Raw genomic sequence first — 9,429 nt, 5'->3', positions numbered from 1 at the left:
ACCTTAAGTAAGTCTCTAGACCTCAGTTGTCACGTATGTAAAATGGGAACTTTAATATTTTCTATTTCATAGATTTGTTGAAAAGATGAAAGGAAAAGGAAACAATGCATTTTGGTATTTGGTATAGTACCTGGCATCTAGTGCTCAGTGACTGTTTGAGATAATTATTATTCTTTTATTATTTCCAGTGTCAGAATGGTGCTTTACATAGGATAGGTACTCGTAAGAATTGCAATGGATATAAAAATCTCATTTTTGCCCTGACTCCGTAGCTGATATTCTTTGACCTTAAATAAGATATTTTTTTAAACCTCAATTTTCTCATTTGTAAATGGAAAAAATAAATTTTTTGTAGGTTAATTGAAAGATAACATGAAATAATGTGTATGAGCAAGTTTTATAAACTCTAAAATTCTACCCAACCATAAAAGATAAAAGATTAGAAAGATGAATTTAAGTTTGCTTCTTTTCAAAGATGCTGAGATAGCAATATTTTAATAACTAAAAAAGAAGTGAAAATTTGAAAACTGACATTCATCTATTGGATACAATAAGTAGTATACGTCCTAAAAACAGATTTTTTTCTACATTGGAATCAATAAAATTCTTTTCATTTTGATTTTTTTAAAATGCATCCTTTAAACATTCTTGTTCTCGTTGAATTAGCCCACATGCAAAAAATCTTGCTTTCCCTTCATGAGAGGCTGAGAATTTTGAGAATACCCCAAGCTCAGCCTGGGAAAATAGCAATTTTAAAATTACAAATCAAATTTTGGCATGATGTTTAAAACATTAGCCTGCATACAACAAAAAGAACCCTCAGATCAAACCATCTGTTTTCTTCACATGCTAGTATTTGATAAATGGAGATTTTAAAAATAAAACTGAATACAATCATCTCTGGACTGTTTCAGTGAAAGAGTAGCCTGAACTAAAAAAAAAAAAAAAATTGTATTGCTTGCTTTTTCTAGCAAGTTTGAAGATATTATTGAAGAAGATGTTCAGCAGAATAAATTCAAGTTAAAAAATAAAAATGTGAGGCAAATTTTGAGAATGACAAGTTGAATATAGCTCTATAACATCCCATTTCTCTTTTAATTTAGAACATCACCATCTGTTCTCTGTCCCACCCCCCTCCCCTCTTGGAAACTGGAGGCTTCAAGATCAATGTCTTCTTTAATTTTTCTATGGTCGGACCTTAAGTAAAACTTCCCACAAATGTCATATAAGATGGAGAATGCATTTTTCCGAGTTGCCTTCCAGAAACGCACAATGAGAGAAGTTCCCCCAGAGGGCATGAAGCTCTGGCCTCACCACACCTGTGATGTAGCTGTTAGACCCTGCTCTGGTCATTGGCAAGGGGGAGGTTACTAAGTTCATATAACCCCTTGAAAGAGGTATTTTAAAAAACAAACAAAAAAAACAAAAAAACCCAAAGAGCTAAAATAATACTATTAGGGTGACCAAAAAGCAGTTTTCAAAGCAGTAAATATTTTCTGCACTTCTTCAATCCCATTCTTCCATAGCATGTAGATGCAACCTGACTAATGAAGTCATCCGAGGTGTTACCTGTAAGATTTTTCTTGAAATTTTGACAATTTGTTCTCCCATTTTTTTGCCTCAAACCTTTATAAAAATGAAGATTATTTTGATCAGAAAGATAGATGGAACTAGACGGTGTTATGCTAAGTGAAATAAGTCAGTCAGAGAAGGACAGTTATCATATGATCTCACTCGTGTGTGGAATTTAGGAAACAAAACAGAGGATCATAGGGGAAAAGAGGAAAAAACAAAACAAGACGAAATCAGAGAAGGAGACAAACCATAAGAGACTCTTAAGCATAAGAAACAAATTGAGGGTTGCTGGAGGGGAGGGAGGTGGGGTGATGGAGTCTCGGGTGAGGGACATTAAGAAGGGCATGTGATGTAATGAGCACTGGGTATTATATAAGACTGATGAATCACTGACCTCTACCTCTGAAACCAATAATACATTATATGTTAATTAACTGAATTTAAATAAATAAATAAAGAGAGAAAAGCAGGTTTAGGTGGGTGTGGGCAGGTAGTTAAGAGATCAACTTTAGACATAGTGTGAAATTATAAGAAAATCCCTCTTGAAGGGGGTGTTTATTGTAAATTTGCCCTTTAGACCCTGCTTCTCTCAAAAAAACCCACAAAAAACAAAAACCCATAAAACAGGAAAGGCCTAGTTAAGATTATCTCATATACCCTTATGAGGCCTTATAGTGTGAGTCCTCGGAGACTTGGGGGCCGCTGCCCTTATCACTATCAGAGATGGCTGGGGGGGGGGCACATGTGTCCCTAGCATTCGGCAACAGTACGACACCCAGGAAAAGGAGATTGTGATGAAGTAAAACAAAGTGATTGTCAGGCATTATAGTAACCCTGGAATGTCAAGACCAGCTACATAGGGTGGGGAGACGGGAAAGGAAACCAATCCAGAGAGCACCCCACATTGGATTCTATCATATTTGTATTTAATAATGTGTACTTTTCTCATCCTCCTGTTGATGTCCTGAGGCAGCTTCTGAAAACATGGCCATGGTTGGAAGCCCTGACTGAGAAGATGTCCTTGAGGGCTCCTGGAACAACATTACCTTTTGGCAAGTAAGACAGAAGGGCGCCCCTAGAAACAGGTCTTCAGGGATCTGCTCTAGTTAAAATGAGGTGAAGTTTTAGGAGCAAAGAAACCATGAATTGAAGATGAAGACTGTGTGGACCTTGATAAAGATAGATCAGCTGCTGGTTTGGAGGGGCCCACCCAAGGGAGGGATTGTACAAATGGAACAGATTAGTCTTTGTCTGAAGCCAAGGCAGTGGAAAAAGTTGCTACAATCAAATTTAAGGCTAAGAAAAGATGTGCAGTCAAGGCAGATCTAGAAGAGGATATAACTTCCCTGAAAGCGAGGCTTTGGGGAGATGTTGAGATAACTATGACCCAAGATATCATCAGCAGAGTTGAGGTGAGGATCGGAAGTACAGTAAACTATTTCACAAGAATATTTTTGCAATTCTTTAATCTGTAAAGGCCAGAGAAGACTGGAATGTACCTGGGTTGTGACTGGCCCCCAACACAGCACCTGTGGATCCCGTGTTATATACACAATATCCCGTCCCAGCTGCCTACAACAGATATGATCAGGAACCACTCAAAGAAGAAGAAATGGACCTCTTCAAAACTGACATGATGGTTTTACCTACTAGGATAAGACACCAAAATCTGTAACAGAGGATGACGCAGCTGTCCATAAGACTCAGACTCCTGAACAGCTAGTTCTGAGACCAGTTTCTCAAGCCAGGTTTCCATCAAACCAGACAAAAGCATCTTTAGCCCCCATTATCATAAGTTAAGCAGCTACCACCTCTTTAATAACCAGGCTCAACGCAAAAGACCTTCTCCAGGCTCTGAAATTTGTCCCATCAAGTGAAAAGCAGAAACAAGGCTGCCAATGAGAAAATGAAGCTGTGATTCAGAATAGAAAAGAGCAGAGGTAGCCAGAAGTCACTACAGTTCATGCCTGGGCTCCTTATGGAGTAGAAGACCAGCCCCGTGAATGCATGCCTCAGAGACCAACCTCATTTCTACATGCCCTGGGGCGGGGGCGGGGGCAGGTTGTAACAGTTTTGTTCAGGGTCCTGTCTAGCAGTTCAAAGACTGGCCATGGCTTTTGTCTGATGGATCACCAGTTGATGTATTTGCTAAATTTGAAGACTTTTCTTCAAATATGATGACGTTTGCCTAGATCTAATTTGTCCGGAATTAGGACAGAACGGAATGAGAACTCAGTTATCACAGAATTCCTCTGGACAGATCAGTTTTCTTGGAGTTGTGAGAAACCTTTATCGTTACATAATGAAACAGACATCCCTCTTGAGATTCTGAGTTTCCTCCTGTTTCTGGAATTTGGATTAAGAAAGATGGCTTGCTATACCTTGACCTAAAGGCTGAGAGTCAAGCTTTAATGAATTTACTAAAACTTACAATGAAGATCCCAGATAGATCTTTTAACAAGACCTTATTTAATGCTTTGAGGAAAAGCCTGATTCATATACTTATGTTCTGTGGCTCTTATCTTTTCCAGATGTCTCCTCCCAACTCCTGACTTTCTACTCTATGTCTTCATCTGCCCAGAAGCTCTTCCCCTCCTTCGCACTCCTGTGTTTAGGGAGTGGCATAGAGTAGAAACTCCTCCCACGCTTTCAAATCTGGAATGCTCCTGCTAATTGAGGTGCAGTTTGAAAAACAAGATTATTGTTTGTTATTCTTAACGAGAGTTTTGTAATTACAACAATTGCTGTTTAGCACACGTTGGGATTGCCACTGGTCTGAAGCCTCACCTCTGAATGATCTGTGTCTCATCACAGAATGGAGCGGAGGTGTTGTAAATGTCACCCCACTCTACAGCTCTGATATATGCCCTCGTTAAGGTCGAGGACAAGAAATTTAAATACCAGGGTTGAGCTCCTGAGCAATCATGCCCTTTCTGTTGATCACCTAATGAAAATGTATGGCACGTAACAGTGACAAGGTAAGTTTGCACAGGGACACGAGCTTCCAGGGCTGTGCTCACATCCTTCCCAGGGAAGGCTCCCACCATGCTTGTCCTTACGGTGCATTTGAAGATCCTCCCAATTGCAGAAAGCACGGCAGGACTGAAGAGAGGCTGGGCATGTTAGTTCTGCAATTTTATTACTGAGGGATATACATATAATTTAGATACTGGTAAGCAGCAAGAGAAGCCTGAAAGTTGAAATGTGGAGGCCAAAGGAAATGGAAATTGAAGTCTTGGAAACTTCGCTTGATCGATTCGGGTAGACGATGTCTATTTTTCCTGGGGTCCTACAAATGCCATGTCTAATGGCAATTATAAAAAAAAAATAGGGAGCATAAATACGAGCACAGAAATAGCCACACGGCGATAAGCCATTAACACCTTAAAAAGAAGCAGAGATGTGTATTGCCTATTTGAGATGGGTGAGAATTACATTGTCTACAGAATCTAATATATCATTTTGAAAGGAAATAAGAATTCCCAAGAAGCCATGGCAACTGGTCTTGGCAGGGTGACTGAGGATACCGCTCGTGGCAACTGTGGCCTTGCAGTGGTTTAAAAAGACTGACATCACTTGCTAGAAACTCCTTATTTCTGTTAAAATTAATCATGAGGCTGGAAAGGGAAAAAACCCTCCTCCCCCCTGCGCTATTGTACAGAGAACTTTGAGCTCCAAAGCACACAGAGAGCTCTCCGGGCATGGCATCTTCTCCGAGAGTGCTCCCCTGACTTTCCTTTCTAAAACAGTGTGCCCCCCCCCAACCCGCCACGCGACGTCCAGCCCCTCATTCTGTCAGCTGTCCCCACGGAGCAGCCCCCCCCCCCCAGGAGGGCAGGCTGGCAGCTGATCAACGGCAGCCCGAGTGAGTGCGCAGCTTACATCTGCCACTTGCCAGCTAGGGGGGCTTGGGCAGTTTCCGAATTTTTCTCTGCCTCTGTTTCCTCTTCTGAAAAAGAGAAATGTTAATAGCGCTGACTTGAGAGGAATGTTGGGAAGATTAAGTGAGTTACTATTTAAAGTTCTTGGAATGGAATGTGGTACATAGTCATTGTACGTTTGTGAAATAAAACAAGTAAGTAAAATGTGTTTCGTTTTTTTATTATGCCCCTTACTAGAACAGAAGCTCAATGAGGAGAGGCCTGGCTTTGCCGTCTATTGTGTCCACAGGGTTAAGGAGGGTATCCTGCACACTGCGGGCTCTCAGTAAAGGTTTTGCTGATGGGGCAGTGCCCTGAGCTTCCTCTGTGCCCTTTCCCGAGTTTCTGTCTGTGATTTCACTCCTTTCTTTTTTGAATAACCTTATTCGGGTGATCTGACTTATGTGTTTCATTCAAGACTCACAGAGTTATTTTTATGTCAACAAATTCTCTGGGACTCCGATCCTGTTAATTCAGGCATTCGTTCATTAAGATCTTATAGCATAAGGCCTATAGTTTTCTCCTGGCCCAAATATATGGTCCAGAAATACTACTCAGCATGTATTTTAACTATGAGGTAATGAAACGTTGTTTAAATAAGACCTATAGGCTAAGTCAGGAGGCACGAAGACCAGTAGGGAACAGGGTAAGGTAAGTTCAGGCAGGCGGGACCAGGAAACAACTCAACCAACATACATACTTTGGAAGGGGCAGCCCACCTTCCCAGTTGTGGAATGAAAGGAGTCCAGCCAAGCTGGCAGATTTGTCCAAGACTAGCGAACAGATAGCCATAGAACATTCTGCAAACAGAGATAATAGTCATGGTCAGATGGAGGTCCTCTTCTGGCAAAATGGAGGGGCAGGATGAGCCGTCTGAACTGAAGTTGGTCTTTGGCAGCTGAGCTACAGAGGCAGGGTCCAGCTCCAAGACAGAGGAGCCTGGGAGAGCATTCACATGCTGTCCAACCCAGACATATTGCCTGCATTTTAGAAGAGACTCCTGGCCCGGCAGGAAATGAGAGGACTAATCAGAGGCCAGAGCCTAGGCCCAGCGGGTTGTACTGGTTGCTTGAATAGTCTCTGTGAAGTCTTGGTCATGGACTTTTTTCATGCCTCACCTACACTGTATTTCCTCCTTTCTATCTTCTCTTTTCTCTTTCAGAAATTCTTGTTATTTAAATTTACCTCCTAGTTTAATCTTTCAATTTCTAAGAGTTTCTTTTCTGTTTTTCTATTAGAACTCATTAGGGATTTACTTTGCTTTGTTTTTATTTTGTTTCACTTCCTGATCTATTTCCTTAAATTTATCCCTTAGCGATTTATTGACTTTTTAAATTTCAGTTTCCCTGAATTTTGTCTGACAAGAGTCACCCAAGTTCTTGTTTCATGGCCATAATGTATTCTCTTATCTCTCCCTGAGGAATTCAATTATAAGATGTTTAGGCATATTTTTTTCTTCTCTGTACAGTTTCTGAATCCTTTGAATTCCTTTCAGTTTTTACTTTTTTTCTGTTTTTCATGTTAGCAGGTCCCCCTCAACATCACCCATCCTTGGCTGTTCTTACTCATTGGTAAGTGATGATGACAAGTGGAGACAGTTAGTGATGACAGGAATGGTGGTACCTGAGTGGTTAAACTTTGAGAAATGCCTAGGTGTTATCTTACTGAAGATGTGCCTTGAAAGCTGTTGAGCCACGGCAAAAAACCTTCCAGTCATCATGTGAGAAAACTGCGAGCTAGCATCACTCCTAGGACTATTCTGATCATCCTCCTTGGGTGCCACAGAGTGGTTTTCCTGAAGCAACTAAGCAGAGGCTTGCTTCTTGTGACTGGACCTCTCGCCCTCAGTGGAGTTCCCCTGTGTAGAACACACCAGAAATTCATCATTGCACTTCTGCTGAAATTGTTATCAGCAACGTGAAAATCCTCAAACATCTCACTAATGGTTATTTCAAGAAGAAGAAGCTGTGTAAGTCCAGACACAAGGAGGGTGAGATCTTTGATACCAAGAAAGAAAAATACGATATTACAGAGCAGCACAAGGTTGATCAGAAAGCTGTGGACTCACAGATTCTGTCAAAAATCAAAGCTGTTCCTCAGCTTCAAGGCTACCTCCACTGTGTTTTCTTTCACAAATGGAGTTTACCCTCACAAATTGGTGTTCTAAATTTCTTACAAAGAACTTAATTAAATAACTAATCCTTAAAAAAAAAAAAAAAAGGCGGGGGTGGGTGTGGGGGCAGTGGGGCAGGGAGGGCAAGCCTGGGTGGCTCAGTCATTAAGCATCTGCCTTCAGTTCAAGTCATGATTCCAGGGTCCTGAGATCCAGCCTCCAGCCCCACATCTGTCTCTCTGCTCAGCGGGAAGCCTGCTTCTCCCTCTCCCACTCCCCCTGCTTGGGTTCCCTCTCTTGCTGTGTCTCTTGTCAAATAAAAAATGAAAGCTTAAAAAAAAAAAGTCCCCCATAGCTGAGGGGAGCTGTGATCAGCACAAAGCCTTGTTTCCTGGTGAACCTCGTGGCCATTTACACGCAGAGATGGCTATTTTGTCGAGTGACTCTCAAATATTGGTGTCCATGCATTTGTTTTGCTCCAATCTATTTCTCCAGAGAGGAGTCCTCCACTTCCCTAGCAGGAGAGGGTAAGTGATTTCCCGTGTTCTGGAGAAAAACGTTCAGCCTAGGGTTGAAGAGGGGCCTCCCCACTGGATGTGCGGGTTCTCACTGAATCCTCCTGCTGCTAGGCTCTGCTCTCATCCTACCCACCTCCCCCAACCTGTAGTTCTTGAGTAGGTCCCTTCTTCGGGAACTTCAGAAAGTTAGTGAAGTCTTCCCAGCAAATTCCAGAATTCCCAGTGAATAACTTCCTCAGCAGGATCACCTTCAAAAGGTTGCGATTCAGACCTTAAGAATATGTTCCCCTTTTGAGGACAGTGAAGAAAAGGGCTACAAAGTTACAAAGGGCTTGGTTGCAGAGCTGGGTTATGCAAGATGGAATTTCTACTCTATGCTCATGAGGCACTTTGCAGAGCAGGACAGAGTGGGCCTGAGCGGGAAGGGGGTGCCCAGGGACTCCGTGTGAGCTTTTGTCCTGAGCCACTAGGGATTGGCTGTTTCGGTAAGTTTCCTTCACCAGTAAAATACGGGGGTTGAGGATGGGATCTTGTGTCTCTATAGCTCAAACATCATGTATTCCATTCCAGAATTGATCTGCGCATCTCCTTTTGTCCCTGTAGAAAGCTAGGATGAGTCATACACAGATGTCATAAATTCTTCGGCAGGACATGAAGGAGATAGGAGGTGAATACACAAACCACAAGTAGCAGCCTCATCTCCCACCTGATGTGGTTTGGGGCTGACAAAGGAACATGCAGCCTTACCCGTGCTCTGCTTCTGCAGTTGTTTGAGCTTTCCTTTCAGGCATGAAAAACCAATATCTGTAAAAATATTTTGTTTAAGGCTTGTTAAGGTTGGAGTTTCACATTTCAAAATCTGCATTATATAGCTAAGAAATAAGAACGAGACAAGCCAGTTTGCATGGTTGAGGATGAATTTAAATGTGTAATTATATACACCACTTACAAAGGGCAGCTGCAGAAAGCCTGCTAATACAGTGTGCCAGGGGTCTGTGAGGTGTGTTGCTAACGTTTACCTTATATGCACGCTTACACACACACATACACAAAACCTTACAACCCGTCCTTGCAAAGTCCTGACAATGAAGGACAGCACTACCTTTGTATATAGGGAAATGTCCTTGTAGTCACTCTTACGAGATACTGGGAACTATTTCGGCTAAAGATAAAACTATAAGCAGAATGTATCATTCCTCTGAAAAAATCTGTGTCCTTCAAGCATCAGCCCTTTCCCCCATGCCACACTGGAATGAGAACTCTTTCAGTTAGAAAGGCTTTATCTGCAATTTGTAGGAAACCA

The 9,429-nt window shown here is 41.8% G+C and overlaps 1 pseudogene across 1 annotated transcript; it reads left to right on the top strand.

The window, feature by feature from the left end:
- The first annotated feature begins 7,113 nt into the window (after positions 1-7,113).
- Positions 7,114-7,662, top strand: LOC308345010 (large ribosomal subunit protein eL6-like; annotated as a pseudogene). The gene has a single exon. The product of its transcript is annotated as a large ribosomal subunit protein eL6-like (transcript).
- Positions 7,663-9,429: the final 1,767 nt, after the last annotated feature.

This window comes from Martes martes, assembly GCF_963455335.1.
Source record: "Martes martes genome assembly, chromosome: 6".
Classification (NCBI taxonomy): Eukaryota; Metazoa; Chordata; class Mammalia; order Carnivora; family Mustelidae; genus Martes; species Martes martes.
Note: the sequence above shows the minus strand (reverse complement) of the source record. Positions and strands in the feature narration are given on the sequence as shown.